At 36.1% G+C, this 16,803-nt stretch overlaps 1 protein-coding gene across 2 annotated transcripts in view; it reads left to right on the top strand.

Moving 5' to 3' along the window:
- The window catches only part of GALNT1 (polypeptide N-acetylgalactosaminyltransferase 1), a 182,833-nt gene that overhangs the window by 13,882 nt on the left and 152,148 nt on the right, over nt 1-16,803 (top strand). The window lies entirely within an intron of this gene.

Genomic DNA, 16,803 nt, shown 5'->3' with positions numbered 1-16,803 from the left:
AACTCTGGGATTTGGCTACCCTGTTCCTAGGAGTGTTCCTTTTGGGATCTCTTTCAAGAGGTGATTGGTGGATTCTTTCAATATTTATTTTAGTCTCTGGTTCTAGAATATCAGGGCAGTTTTCCTTGATAATTTCATAGAAGATGATGCCTAGGCTCTTTTTTTGATCATGCCTTTCAGGTATCCCATTATTTTTAAATTGTCTCTCCTGGATCTATTTTCCAGGTCAGTTGTTTTTCTAATGAGGTATTTCACATTGTCTTCTATTTTTTCATTCTTTTGGTATGGTTTTGTAATTTCTTGGTTTCTCATAAAGTCATTAGTTTCTATCTGCTCCATTCTAATTTTTAAAGAACTATTTTCTTCAGTGAGCTTTTGAACCTCCTTTTCCATTTGGCCACTTCTGCTTTTTCAAGCATTCTTCTCCTCATTGGCTTTTTGGATCTCTTTTTCCATTTGGGTTAGTCTATTTTTCAAGGTGTTATTTTCTTCAGCATTTTTTTTGGGTCTCCTTTAGCAAGCTGTTGACTTGCTTTTTCATGATTTTCTTCCATTGCTGTCATTTCTCTTCCCAATTTTTTCTTCCACCTTCTTACTTGATTTTCAAAATCCTCTTTGAGCTTTTCCATGGCCTGATACCATTCCATATTTTTTTTGGAGGTTTGGGTGTATAAGTCTTGGCTCTTATGTCTTCCTCTGATGGTATGCTTTGTTTTTCCTCATCCAAAAGGAAGGAAGAAATACCTGTTCACCAAGAAAGTAACCTTTTCTAGTCTTATTTTTTTCCCCTTTTTGGGGCATTTTCCCAGCCAGTTACTGGACTTTTGAGTCCTTTTTCAAGTTGAGGGTATACTCTAGTGACCTGTAAGTTCTCAGTTCCTCCAAGGTAACATAATCAAGGGAGAGGAGTTTCCTTCTCTCCTGGCTTGTGCTCTGGTCTATGAGCAACCTCAAGTATTCCTTTCTGCCCAGGATCTGTGAGTAGGATTCTCTCTCTAGAGCCTCCACCAGTTCCACCACACCAGTGCACTTCCTCACCCCAGGACCACTACTCAGAACTGATCTGCAGATCTGCTGCTAGATTCCCCCAAGGTCTTTAGGCAGAGAGCTCCAAAAGTGGATTCTAATGCTGCTGTGGCTGCTGCCGCCTAGGGCCATGCCTGGGGCCAGAAGCCATTCCCCTTTCACCCATGTGAAAGAGCTTTCTTACTGACCTTTGAAGCTGTCTTTGGCATTTGTGGGTTGAGAAATCTGGGAACTGGCGCTGTTACCTGTGATTCTGCACTGTGAAGCCTGCCCCAGTGCTGTCCATGTTGTGCTGTGGCTGAGCTCCATTCTGAGCCAATGCAACAGACCTTTCCTGTCAGCCTTTCGTGCTGTCTTGGGCTGGAAATCTCTTTAACTCTGTCGTTTTGTGGCTTCTGCTGCTCTAGAATTTGTTTAGAGTCTTTTTTTTACAAACATTTTATGGACTATGTGGGTAGAGCTATAGCAAGTCTGTCCTTCTACTCCACCATGTTGGCTCCACCCCTTGAAAATCACTGTTTAGAAGAAAGGTACAGAAAATGAAATTTAAAAATCTAACAAAGCAAGTAAAAGAGGAGAAAAGGGAGATTTTACTTGACTGCTTAGCTTACCAGAAAAAAAGTGGAGAAAGAAATAACTAGATAAGAACAAGAAAGAGAAAAGAACCAATGAGTTGAGCAAAATCCCAAGATTTGGGAAAAGAGTAACAATTAGAAGTAGGAAGTTTTGAAGATAAGAGGAAGAGAGTCAGTAGGATTACAATTACCTTAATTATAGATCAAGTTAAAATAATTGAAGAAGCAAAATGTACTGTCTTTACAGAGGAAGAATAGAAAATCCTAATTTTGGTGGGGGGAAGGGGGACCATCAGAGACAAATGGAGTCTTAAAGTTATATAAGCCTAACTCTTATAACTTTAAGTGTGAATGGATAAAGCAACCAATAAAACAAAAAAGACTGAGACTGAATGAGAAAACATAACACCACAGTCTTGTTTCTTGCAACCAAAAAAAAAACAAAATCCCAGACTAAAACAAAACAAAGAACAACAAAAACCAAGAAATACAAAGAATAAAAATGAAGGCTAGGAAATAATTTTACTAAGCATCAAAGCAAATCCAAAAAAGCAAGAATTGTAATCATGCTGTTGTTTGTCCTATCAACCAAGCAAAAAGAAACATTCAAAACACAAGAAGTGATAAACAGGGAAACTTAGATTGTGCTGATAGGAACTATATACATACAACAATTATTGATACTATTAAGACTCCAAATGCCTTAGCATATAAATTTATAAAGGAAGAAATTTTTTTACAACAGATTTCTCTGATAAAACCTCTCATTTTTCAAATATATAGAGAACTGAGCCAAATTTATAAAAATCAAGAGCTATTTTCCAGTTGATAAATGGTCAAAGGATATGATCAGGCAGTTTTCAGAAGAAGTCAGAGCTGTCAATATGAAAAAATACTCTAAAACACTAATAAAGAAATGCAAATTAAAACACTTCTAAGGCACCATTTCACATTTATCAGATTGGCTTGTGACAGAAGAGGAAAATGACAAACGCTTGAGGGTGTAGAAAAATAGGTACACTGTTGTTAGAGAGCAATTTGAAATTATGTGCTAAGGGTTATAAATCTGTGCATACTCTTTGACCCAGCAATACCATTACTAGGTCTGTATCCCAGAGAAGAAGCCAGAAGCCAGATTGTAGAGAGTCATAATAGCTTGCCCAAATTGGGAAAAACAAAACAAAACAAAAATAACCAGAAATTCAGTGCTAGTGGTTTCTTATTCATTACAGGTAGAATTGCGAACTAGTAGAATCTTTTTGTAAAGAAATCTTGCAGTATGTAGGGACTAAGAATAAAATTTTTTTGAAAAAAGTATGGCTTTTACTCTTGGGAATATGTGTCCTAACGCTGTTCAACGATTTTTATAGCAGAATATTTTTAATTGAAAAAAATTGGAAGTACCCTAAAATGTTCAGTAGCAGGGAAATGCTACATAAATAAAATTATGATATATTAGTATAGTGAATAATGTAATTGGTTAAGATTGAGAAATATAAGAATCGTAAATTTAGACATACAAAAAAATGAAACTTGGGGCTGGAAGGGGTTGTGACTTTTCCAAAACCACAAAGATAGTGGCAGCACTGGCATTTCAAACTCAGACCTTTTGACTCCAAATACACTGTTCTTTACACATGTGACTCCCATCTTGGGATAGAAATGGACTAAAACAGAATTATTTCAATTCAGTTAAGCAAACATTTATTAGGTTCATACTCTGTAAGACACTTGCTAAATCCTGGACATAAAAAGAATATTTTCTTGCATGTATGCTTTTCCTCCACATCTTTTATTTTTTTCCTTTGGAAAAAAAAAAACCCAATGACTTTTTTTTTTTTTACATACATTCATTTCCAGATATGCCCCCCCCCGCCCCGCCTTTTTTCCCAGTGAGCCTTCTTTTGTCTAACTTCTTCCTCTTTTCCAGGCCCACAGTTTCTCTAAAAGCTTTATTTCTGTATAATTCTATGTCTTCAACATCAGGGTCAGAATTAAGGAGGACTGGTAAAAATACAGTGAAATTTTTAGATGGAAATGAGGTGAGTTGTGAACATAGTAAAATAGAAGAGATCATCTAAGTGAAGAGAGTAGGCATGGGATTATGAGTTTGAAAGTATTGGAAATTAGTATTTTGGGGAATGTAATGGGAAGTCAGAGAGCTAAAAGATTTTCCATGCTATAGTAAAGTTAGTATAAATTTTAGCAAAGCCAAAGATGGCATTGTGACTTTATCTAGCAAGTCTGGGAAGCCTGAGAGTAGCAATTATCTAGTATTGGGGAACAGTAGATATTTAAGGAGGGTGAAAGGGTATAGGGTACTATCAAGAAGATTATTGAAATGACTCACTGCAGGTCCAGTATGAGTCAGGAGGCAAGTAAAGCCAGAAAAGTATTGAAGGATTGTTAGAATTGGACTGGAGTTGTAGAGTAACTTCAACAGGAATGAAGCCGTAGGAGCAGTGAAAGGAGGTTGTGGTTAGAAATTCCAAGTGTGGCAATGCTAGTGAGGAGGAGGAGTAGGGGTAATGATGAAGGTAATTGAATCTTGGTATTGATGTTATCATTGTGGATGCTGAAGTCTCTGAGGATGAGGGAGAATGTAAATTATTTGAGGACAGAGACTATCTCATTTTTGTACTCACCATTGCCTAGCATATAGTGGATGTTGATTGAGTAATGACAGAAGATGTAGTAGAGAGGATGATGTTGAACCCAGATACTGAGGTCATTGAAAAAGGTGCGAACATGTTTTTGCTTTGCTGCTTCTAATTTCTCCCCTCTCTCACAGAATCTTACTGCCATACAAATTGTCTCAAGGCATAGTTTGGAAGATGCTCAACTAAAATTTTCTCATTGTAGTTATGATAAAATAGCAACTCCTTAACCCTTGCACTTAGGGCCCTTTACAGCTTGACTCCTACTCACCTTTCCATCCCTTTGGGTACTATATATTGGAGCCAAACTGGACTGTGTAATGCTCCATAAACTCCACATGCCATCTCCTACTTACATGCAGTCAAAACTATCCTCTCCTTTCAAGGGTTGGTTCAACTCCAGAAAACACACTTGGATTTCCCCCACCTCCTCTAAAAGAATATTTTCTCCCTCTTTTACATTTTCCTACAACACTTTGGATCTCTCTTTTACCTTTTTTACCTTATATCAAACTTATCTGTATGACAGGTAACCTTTCTCCCCTTTTCCTCTCCTCTTCCCCTAACTTTTTGAGAGCAGGGCATATTTGCCTTTTATATCTTTTTACTACCAATGCCTGCCACAGTGCTTTGGGCACAGTAGGTGCTTTATAAATGTTTTTTGGATTTGCTGTATCAGACGATGATAGAATGAACATAGATAAAATAAAGATGATAAAGATAGAATTGTTTGCATGAACATGCTTAACAGTTTTTGACTTTGCAACTTTCTGGTTTATTGCAGCATTAAGTGTTAATATGTGGAAAATATTCATATAAATTATCTTGTTACATAATTAACTAAGGTACTAAAGACAAATTTGTAAATACCTTTTTATGATTGGTACATTTTGTTTACGGCAAAAGCAAATAATTCTGGGTGCTCATACCCATGTGAGCCCAGCTTCTCCCTGTCCTGTCCCACTTCCTGCCAACTCTCAGCCCTCAGAGGTGGTTCTGGGAACCTGATTATGAAATCTGCTACAGCTTGTCAGAATTTTTTTTTTCTGAGGGCCATTTGAATTATTGGGGTGCTTTTACCTCCCTCCTTGCTCATCTGTGGAGTGTGATCATAGGAACTTACTTCTAAGACTGATTATTCTGTAAGACAGGTGGAAAAAAATTAGTAAATGCATTCACAAACAAATTACCTGAAAAATAATTCAAAAAAACTTGAAACCTATGAAGAGTATATATGATTATACCTGGCTAAATGGCATTGTTGAGGAAGGGAGTCTTCTGATTAAATGAAGATGAAATCGATATAGTGAAATTTCTTTTGAAAATGCCCAGGGAAAAATTTGGTAGGGATTTGCTAATCCAGATGTTATTCAGAATTCTGTCTGGTACATTCATTGTTCAGGATTAGTTTTAGAAATACATTATTTTTACTGACCATCAATCTTCATTTTCAAAACAGATTATTATCCTGTGTCAACACCCAGGTTCCCCTGTGGCATCAACTCCTAAGGATCTTCTTGTTCCTGTGTGAAAGTGTAAATGTCTGGGGGAAAGGGGGAGAAGGAGACTTCAGTTTTTTAAAGTGAAATGTTATAAACAGAAGTTTATAGAGCTAGTCTGTGGGTGAGGGGAGACCACCTATAACTTTCAAATGTTTATTTTGAATCCTTCGTTGGTGTTCAAGAATGGTAAAACTATGTGATATACACACTGAGAGAGGGGAATATCTGGAAAGGCCTCATGTAGGAGGTAGCATTAGAATTGAACTTTGTTCAAATGTCTTCACATTGTAGTATAGTTTGCTTGTGCACTTGAAGCATCTGTACTTTCTTTAGTCTTCTTCTAGTTCTGCTTGCTTGTTCTCAATATATTCTCCATTTCCAAAATTTTTATTCTCCTACAATATCCTCAGGCCACCAGCCAATCACGCATATTTAATTAAGCTACTGTTACATTCCATAGAAGCTTATTAGAGATTAGCAGTGACTTTTGAGGGGCTTTCATTGGTCCTTTGTACAATTGCAAGGCCAAGATCTTGCAGAAAAAGTTTTAGCTAAAAAGACAAATTAAAAAGCAAATACGTTGTGAAATAGACCTATTATTAATGGTGTGATCTTGGTCAAAATACCTGTGAACCTCAATTCTTCATCTGCAAAAAGAAAACATTGGCCTAGAAGTATGCCGAGGTCCTTTTCTAGCTCAAATTTTATGGTTCTTAGCTTGAGAAATGGGTAGCTAGGTGATGAAGTGGCTAGAGTGCTGAGCCTGGATGGAGTCTGGAAGATCCATTTGAGTTTAAATGTGGCCTCAGGCACTTACTAGCTGTGTGATAACTGGGCAAATCACTTCACCCTGTTTGCCTCAGTTTCCTCATCTGTAAAATGAGCTGGAGAAGAAAATGGCAAACTATTGTAGTGAAAACCCCAAAAGAGGTCATGAAGAATCAGATGTGACTGAAAAACCACCGAACAGAAGTTTGAGAAATGATAGGCACTTGGAAATTAAAGTTTGATTGTTCTGTGTGAAATCAGAAGTTCTGAAAAGCAATGTGACAATTGAGAGTTACTTGTTTAAGTAATTTTTTAAAAGATAGTAATAAATATGTAAGTAGGAAGTTCCTCAAAATTTTTATCAGAATAAACTAATAATATAAATAATAATAGTTCTTTGTCAAGGTGAAGGTTTTATTCTTACTTCACGTTCCATCTTTGGCTCTGTTGGATCTGAATGCCCCCTCCCCCCAGCTTTCTTTTGTGTATTGTCTTCCCCTGATAGATTGATCTTTGAGGAGCTGGCAGTGGCTTTCTCATGTTTGTGTTTGCAGCACTTTGCACAGTGCATGGCACACAGTAGGCACAATAGGTTCTTAATAAATGTTTATTGAATTGAATTATTAATGTGAATAAATGAATGAATAAATCAATAAGGAATTTATTAAATGCCTACAATGTATAAAGCACTATGCAAAGTGAGACAGCCCCTGCTCTCAAGGAACTTACATCTCAATGACAGAGACAACACTTAGAGAAGACATCAAGGCAAGTCTGAAGGTCCCATGGTGTGCAGTGGTAAAGGAGATCGTTGAGATCATTATGATTGTTATGATTCTTTTTTATTTTCATTTCCACTGATAAAATCTTACCAGTTTCCTGTGCTGGTTTCCCTGATTCCAGGACATTGTTTGAGGACAGGTGGTAGTCAAGGTGGTGGTGGTGGTGGTGGTTTGACTTGCTTGGCATATACTGCCTACTGTTTCTTCCTCATGGTGCGTTGTTATTTCAGGTAGGCTGCCTTGTTGCATTGGTTGGTAGGGATTTCCACCCCTTTCTCCACAGAAGTGTTCACACCTCCTTCAAGTTTTATGTATCAGCTGTTCCTTGGAATGACCACAAGTTCTAAGGCTCCTAATTTCTATTTTTTGACTACAATTTTACTTGTGTAAAGTATTTCTCACACTTGTTTCTAAAGCTTCACTCCTTCCTTTCTCCCCCCTGCCCCCAGCAATTTTGAAGGCTTAATTAGGCAGTTTTTGAGTCTTCTAAGTCTTTTTGGTCTTATGGTCTCCCTCCATTTTTTGCATGCAACTTCTGGGTTCCAAAAACCTGAGTGCATGTTGAAGTAATGATATTAGCCAACATGTTATTGTTGCTATTATCCTCTTGAGAAAAATAACAATATGGCAGAGTACTTCAGTATTCATTGTTCTTATGGTTCATAGTGATTAATGGCAAGTTTATACTTTTTTTGTCTGTAATTGCATAGAACACTTATACATCAGGTAAAGTTTCAAGACATATAGTCATAGATACTTACAATATAAAAATGGAAAGGACCTTAGAGATTATTTGCTTCAGGAGGTCTTAAACCTTTTTTTGTCATGGACTCTTTTGGCAGTCACAAAGCCTGTGGACTCTAAACCCCTTTTTAGAATACTTTTTAAAAAAATCATAATCTAAAGAAGGCTAACTTTCAGTTCGAGGTTAGTGAAAATTAAAGTATTATTTTTTTTTTCATTCAAATTCATGGATCTATAAATTTTATCCCTGAACCTCAGTAAGAATTTCTTTTAGTCCCACTCCCTCATTTTACATATAAAAGAGGTCAAGTGACTTATCCAAGGTCACATAGGTGATAAGTAGCAGAGATGAGATTTAAACCTAGGTTTTCTGGCTCCTAATCCTTCTTTTTTCATTACACTTTGGGATTTTACAATTGCCACCTTTATATTTTGATACATGTTGGTCTTCATTTTAAGGTCTCTTTTTAACTGATCAGAAAAGTATTTTGCTGGGTGGGGGAGGATGGGGAGGAGGCGAATGGAGGTTAAGACAGGGACTAGGCCTACAATTTCATTGGCATAGTGAACCTTCTTGTTAGGAAATTTCCTCAACCAATGCAGTTGGGCACCTTCTCTGACAATCAGAATCTTAGAGTTTCTCAGAGCACTTAAGAGTTTTCTAGGGCTCGTGTGTCATATGCTGAAGTAGACTTGAACCCAGGTCCTTCTGACTTAACTCAGATCCTAGTTGGCTTTCTGCCACACCATGCTGCTTCTGCCTATTATTTAGGGATATTGAAAGTAACAGGAATGTATATCCACCTTTTAATCCTCTCAATATTAGGGGTCAATAAAAGGATCGTGGTAAAGTGAGGAATGTGTTGTTCTAGTTTTGGAAAACTTAATAGTAAAGGGATGAGTTATAGTGGCACAAGTAAACTGCAGATTTGATTTTCAAAGAATTTCCAAGGTCAGGGTGATTTTCTACCTGGGCTGATAGTAAGGAACCAGAAATAGCTAAGAAATAAATTTATATTCTAATAAACATTAGGGAATAACTAATTTCTCTAAAGCATCATATAACTTGATAACTTTTCCATTTTATTATCTTTGCCTTCTTTCATATGTTTTCTTGTATTCACAGATAGTACATACATTTAGAAAACTTCCTGAGGGGTTTGCAGTAATTTCCAAGGTAGAAGGATTTAGGGAGATTTAGAGATCAGAGTGCATTCTGGATAGAACTCAGTATGGAAAGATACATGGTGGTAAAACAGGAAAGGAGCAAAAGGACCAGCCCCAGGGCTTGGCAAAAGGAGCAGTAAAGTTGTTACAGTACTGCCCCAGAACTCACACAGACATCTCAAATTTGGCATGTCTAAAATAGATTTCATCATCTTTCCTCCTAAACTCTCCTTTCTTTTGACTTTACCTATTTTTCTCTAGTCATCTAGGTGTGCAACCTTGAAATCATCCTCAACTTTTCACACTCTGTGTCTATACACCCTCTGTCCACTGAATGAATTGCTAAGTCTTGTCCATTCTGACCCCATAGTAATCCTTTCATTTCTCTCCAATCACGTAACTACCACCGTAGTTTAGGCCCTCCTCATCTCTTACCTGGACTGTTGCATTAGCTTCCTTGTTCAGTTGGTCTCCCTACCTCCCATCTCTCTCTTTTTCAGTTTGTCCTCTGTACAGTTGCCAGATTAATATTCCTAAAGCACAGGCCTCACCATGTTACTGCCTTGCTTAGGAAGCGCCAGTGATTCCCTAGTACCTCTAGAATACAATTTGACATTGAAAAACTGTCACAATCTTATTCTAAACTACTTTTCCAGACTGATTTCAAATTTCTTCCTCACATACTATGTTTTAGCCAAATCTGGCTATTTTCTGTTTCCCTTATACTGCATTCTGTGGCTGTTTCTCATGTCTAGAATGCACTTCCTCCTTGCCTCAGCCTCTTGGCTGAGGAATCTCTAGTTCCCTTAAGTGACACCTCATACAGTGGACTTTTTTAGATTTAGCCCTATGCCAGGCCCCCACCCCTCTTTAGCTTTCCCCTATCCTCAAAGAAATTACTCTGTATTTATTTTATTTTTATTTACCTCTGTCTATGCAGTATCCTCTACATTAGAATATGATAAGTTCCTTGATGGCAGGAACATTTTCAGTTTTTAATTTCTGGGTCCTAAGGAGTAAATGATTAAGATAACTACTTGAATTGAATCACATGTAATAGACAACTTAAAATTGATGTATTTCCTTTTTTCCTCATGTTCCTCTCAATTTTTCCTGATTATTAGGAACACTGGGATCTTCATTTTTAGCTAGTAAAAAGGATCTTTAAAAATAACTTTTTTTTGCTGCAGACTTTTGGATTTTTAATCTGACCCTCACCAGGGTCAGTATGTGAGGTTTGAAGAACCTCAGTAGGTTCTTTGAAATTCCACTCATATTTCTGTGTTCATACTCCTTAACCCCTTTTCATTTCAGAGACTATGGTCTTGGAAGACAAATTCATGTTAGTCTACAATTCTCTAACCCCTTACCCAGATTTCTTGGTTTCTCCACTCCTTTGCTTGCAAGGACTTGGCTATACCTTTTGTACCAACCCAAGTGAATGATGACTCACTTGAAAAGCAGGTAGCTGATAATACTTGTAATATAAGAGGAGATAGAGGTCTTGGTGCTTTATTCCTTCCATTCACTTCCCTATCATCACTCTGTCTGGAGAAGGTAGTAATAACACACATTTTCACCCCATCACTGTAGGGGTGATGGGGTTAGAGGGAGGAAAGGAAAGAGAAATGTCCTGAAACTCTAGGTGTTCTTGAGATATTTGAATCGAAATTCTTTGCCTACAATTATTCAGATTCTTCAGTTGACTGATGGTAGTTTGGCTTTGCAAAAATAAAACCCAGTCTCACAAACCCACTCCCACACAGAGATTCTTCAAAACTGAGAGTTTATTTGATATTTTTACACAGTAATCATTCAGACCATATTGACTTACTGACTGGGGAGCAGCTGCATCTTATCTTCCTCACTTCCTGTTTGTCTTTACTAGTGAGAAGTTGGTCTGAGGTTGTGTTTGTTTGTTGTCTTTTTCTTTTGTTTTATTCTGAAGTATGCCTTAGATTTAGGGAAGTTGTGATGGTGTGGTAGATTACATCTATGCATTATGTGGGGAGGGGTTTGTTTGTTTGTTTGTTTGTTTTTAAAGAAAACGTTCAGTTATGCTCAGTGGTATAAAGCAGATAAACAAAAGCATTGTCACTTATGGCCATCTGCTGGTAGGCGGGAATAGCTTTGTTAAACTGATCTTGATTATGGAGCTTTATTCACTGTAGTAGAATTTTACCTATTTCTAGTTGCTGGAATTGAGCCTTTGGTTTTCTTTGCTTGCATTACATGTTAAATCTATGATCTAGATTCACTGTCTAGTCTGTTTAGTTGCCTATTTGTGCTAATTAAATCTCCAGATTTTATTTAGCATTTTCTTAATGGCATATTAAGTATCCTCCACAGCATAGATGGTATAGAGATTATGTAAATAACCATGTTTTACTATAAGTAGATAATTTACTATAAGTAGATAATTGTTTCCAGAAATAGGGATTGAGAAGAATGGGTACCATCAAAAGTCTCTGCAGAGATAGAATGAAAAAAAAAAAAAACAGAAAAAATTATTTTAGGATCCTTTTTTACTCTGAATAACTTTTATAAACAATAGCTTCCATAGCCTTTTATACTTTGCAAAGCACTTTATACTCATTATCTCATTTGATATAATAGCCTTAAGGGTTAGAAATTATTTATTTTATAGCCATTCTATGATATAAGTAGTTATTCTTTTGCTTTGGACCTGTAATTTCATAGGAAGTTCTTGTGAAATTTTCTTTATCTCTATAGATTGACAGCTTATATATTATTAAAGTTTCTGGGATACTGAGAGAGTGAGTAATATATGCCCAGGGTCATATATCCAGTATTTATAAAAGGCAATTTGAATCTATATCCTGAGCTTAGTTCTTTATCCACTCTGAATGATATCTTCCTTTTACAGCTGAGAACACTAGGGACTTACCCAGGATTGTACTCCTGAGTATTGCCAAACCAGATTAAATTGTAATTGGGATACCAAAAAATTATTTTACAGAGCTAGAAAGAAATAATATTAAAATTCATCTGGAAGAACAAAAGGTCCAGAACATCAAGGGAATTAATGAAAGGAAATGCTAGAGAAGGTGGCCTAACCATATTAGATCTTAAATTGTATTATAAAGCAGCAGTCATCAAAACCACTTGATACTGGCTAAGAAATAGAGGGGTAGATCAGTGGAATAGGTTAGGTACACAAGACACAGTAGTCAGTGATTATAACAGTTTACTGTTTGATAAACCAAAGGACCCCTTTAGGGTAAGTTTGTCAAACTCACTGTTTGACAAAAATTGCTGGGAAAAATGGAAAATAGTGTGATGGAAACTGGGCATAGACAAATGCCTGACACCATATACCAGAATAAAGTCTAAATGGGTCCATGATCTAGGTATGCTATAAACAAATTAGGGGAGCAGGGAATATTTGTCAGATATTTATTTGTCTGATTTATGGATAATGGAGGAATTTATGACCAAACAAGAGATAGAGGACATTATGAAATGCAAAATGGATAATTTTATTTACATTAAATTGAAAAGTTTTTGTACAAACAATGCCAGTGCAACCAAGATTAAGAGGGAAGCAGAAAACTGGGAAATAATTTTTACAACTAGTGTCTGTGATAAGGCTTTATTTCTAAAATATATAGAGAACTGAGTCAAATGTACAAGAATACAAGTCATTCCCCAGTTGATAAATGGTCAAAGGATATGAACAGGCATTTTTTCAGAGGAAGAAATTGAAGCTATCTATAGTCATATGAAAAAATGCTCTAAATCACTATTGATTAGAGAGATGCAAATCAAAATATCTCTGAGCTACCACATTATACCCATCAGATTGCTAACATGACAAAACAAGAAGATGATAAATGTTGGAGAAGATGTGGAGCAATTGGAACACTAATTCATTGTTGGTAGATCCAATCATTCTGGAGAGCAATTTGGAACTGTGCCCAAAGGGTTAAAAAAATGTGCATACCCTTTGTCCTAGCATTATTGCTTCTAGGAGTGCATCCCAAAGAGATCATAAAAAAGGGAAAAGAATTCACATGTACAAAAATATTTATAGCATTTCTTTTTGTGGTGACCAAGAACTGGAGATGCCCATAAATTAAGGAATGACTGAACAAGTTGTGGTATATGAATGTAATGGAGTACTATTGTGCTGTAAGAAATGATGAGCAGACGGACTTCAGAAAAACCTGGAAAAACTTACATGAACTGATGCTGAGTGAAATGAACAGAACCAGGAGAACATTGTACACAGTAATAGGCACATTGTGCAATGACTGATTTTGATAGGCTTAGCCCTTCTCAGCAATGCAAGGACCTAAAACATTTCCGAAGGACTCATGATCCAAAATGCCATCCACATCCAGAGAAAAAGCTATGGAGTTGGAATGCAGAATGAAGGAGACTATTTTCTCTTTTATTATGTATTAACACAAAGTTGAGGTACAAGTTCTCTATGCACCTATCTTTATCTGTGAAATAATCTTACGAGTACTGACATGGCAATGTTACACTTGAACAGAAATTACATTAATGGAAAGAAAACTGCATGTGTCTGTCTGTCTAGACCTGTGATTTAATTGTTATAGTGAACTATCAGCAGGGAGGAGGAATTGGCGGGGTTGGGGGAGTCCTTCTAGCATTGCACAACTAGTTTTTAAATGTCATGTTATCTATGTTTTATTCACTATAATTTATTTTAAAAAATATTTTCCAATTAAATTTTAATCTGGTTCCAGCTACACTGAAAGTATTGCAGTCTACATGCATCCCAGTTGTGTGTTCTCTAGTCTGGACTGTGCAGATAGTTGAACTTGCTTTATCTTTGGTGCGTAATTTCTTTTTGGGGAGGTTTGAAAGGTGGTAAGGATCAGAAAAAATGTCTATTCCGCTCTCTTGTGGTCACATGACCCCCAAATCCCACATCCCCTCTATAGATAGATGGAGGAAACTCTAAAAACTGTATAAAAGTGTTAGCAAATGTAAGTATTATCTCTTTGGGTCTCCATTTCCTTACTTGTAAAATTAGGGAGTTGGACTTTGTCAGTTAATAATCATTTATTGATTGCTTACACTGTGCTAAAAGATAGGGATAAAAAGAAAAGTAAAAATAATTCCTGCCTTTAAAGACCTTATATAATAATGAGGGAGACAACATATAAGTAAATTGATATATACAAGATACATTGGGAGTCTATTGGAAGTATCCTTAAAGGGAAACAATACTTGTAGCAGTTAGGGAGCAAGGAGCATCTTGCAGAAAGTGAGACATAGGCCTAGTTGGTAGTAAAAAGAGAAATATTGCATTAGGATATTTAGCTGCTGTAACCTCCTTTCCATTAGCTACCTCCTTTATAATTTTAACATTATGCAATTGAATTTGAATCAAACCTTGCATTAAAAGTTTCTTTACTATCTACTTCATTTTCTTTCGCTGCTTAAAAAACAAAAAACAACCAATCCTTGATGCTTTTGTTTGAATGTTACTTATACTAAGAATAATGTGTTTATTTGTTTGCAGACTTCTGTCTGTATAGGAAAGGGTGCTCCATTCCATCTCTAACATGTGTGCTTGCAAATCACAAAAATCTGATTCACCTTTGCCTTTTTAAAAATTTCTGCCTACTTTTAAAAATAATATTCTTTATTATACATTTAGGCAGTCTAACGTATCTTCCTAATTTGCTCTACTTTAGCAACACTTTTTTTGTACTAGTGATATGAAATATTTTTGAAATATTCTTTCTTTCTTTTATCCATTTTGTTAAGGGCTCTTTAACATCCACATAGCCCTTTGTAATTTTCAACACAGTAGCATATTACATTGACACATGACATAGGCAAGTGCAGACTGACGACATAGTACTATATTAAAGAACCCTTGACTAGCTTGCATGTTTCATATTAATTGAATTTTTCGATTCATATTAAATATGATCTGGTACTCTATAATTTGCATTAAATTGAATTGTGCATTATTTGAACTCATGTTAATTGTGACCTAACTGTATTGGTTAGAATCAGGGCCAGAATGACAGTACCTCTGATGATTTCTTCAACTTACAGAAAGATGTAAATTATTAGCAAATTAAGTCAAGAATATATTAGCTGCCATGTTTTTAATAGAAATTGACAGCAGATGTGTGAATAGTAAAGTTTTCCATTATAACTATATCCTGTTTCTGTGCCTGCATTGTCATCTGTGCTAAAGACACATGCAGTTCATCCAACTGGCTGGTGGCCAGTCTCACTACTGTATTGATTTTGTGTCCCTTCTTTAATCCTTATTCACATACACTACATTATGTATTTCCCTGTCATGTGCTGCTTTCATCTTTTCCCCCCTTCATTCTTCCCTCCCTACCCCAGAGATTTCCAAAAATGTTTTTGCTGTATAATGCTACCCTGAGTTTCTTAGTTTGTTCCTCATGTTGTATTATCTGTCTTACCAAGTCTCAGGAATACCAGTGAGAACATATTTACCTCCTCTTATTACAGTATCAATTTTTTTTTTGTTCTACATTTGTCTATAACATGAGTATTATTTCTCATCTTTTTTCCCTTGATTCTTGTGCATTCCTGAAGCCTCTACCCTAGTCTGATTTTTCTTTCACTTTCTAGAGCAACTGATTTAGCCACTCTCTGGACATTTTTCCTGTCCCCTTCTTTGTCTTCTGCCCTTTTACTTTAAATTCCTCTTAATCAGATCAGCCTGTTTCTAGGCAAATACTTTCTTTCTGTTTTTCATTAGATGTGCTCCATGGTGTGACAAGGGCTCTTCATTCCTGAATCTTATGCTTTTTTTCAAAAAGCTAAGTTCGTTTTTCTGATACTTAGACAGATGTTCACTTCACCTTCAGTTGGCAGCAGTGATGAAAACACCATCTGTGCCCCTGAATTCTTTCCTTTCATGCGCAGGACTTCATGATACCTAGAGATTCATCTGTGTATTCCTAGCACTTGTCATAGTGCATTGTACATCCAATAGTAGGCACTTAATAAATATTTGTTGAATTTTACTGAATTGCTAGATGGTATTAGCAACTATCTTTTTACTCTAATGACTGCTGTACTATAGAATAGGAAAAGGTTGTCAACTGAATCTTTTTTCCCCTCATATGAACTCATTTCTTTTTTTGTATGTGATTGAAAACAGGATTTCTTTATGACCCACTTTGCTTTAATATTTCTGTTTCATAAGGTGAAAGAGAATTATTTAAGATCCATCTTTATTAAGAGAGATAGCTCTAGTGAAAAAAATGTGCAAGATATACAGATGTCTGAATGAGAAAATTAATCTGTTGTACACTAAAATGTTCACATAGTGCATTAGATTCCTTATATTTCTTTTAAAAGGTGAAGTTTCAGAGGAAAGCACTTAGAATGACTATAGGGGTTAGAAAGTATTAGCTATGATTTCTGTGAAAGGAGTTGGACTGTTTAGCTTACAGAAAAGAAGCCTGAGGAGTGACTTAATAACTCAGCGTCATAAATAATTCCACTTACAGAAGGAAAAAAAAAGGTATTTTAAAGAGTTGTAAGGAGAATATATTTCCATAAAAGACAGATGTAATTGCCATAAATT

This window comes from Notamacropus eugenii, chromosome 4 (assembly GCF_028372415.1).
Source record: "Notamacropus eugenii isolate mMacEug1 chromosome 4, mMacEug1.pri_v2, whole genome shotgun sequence".
Lineage (NCBI taxonomy): Eukaryota > Metazoa > Chordata > Mammalia > Diprotodontia > Macropodidae > Notamacropus > Notamacropus eugenii.
This window is presented reverse-complemented; position numbering and strand designations above follow the sequence as displayed.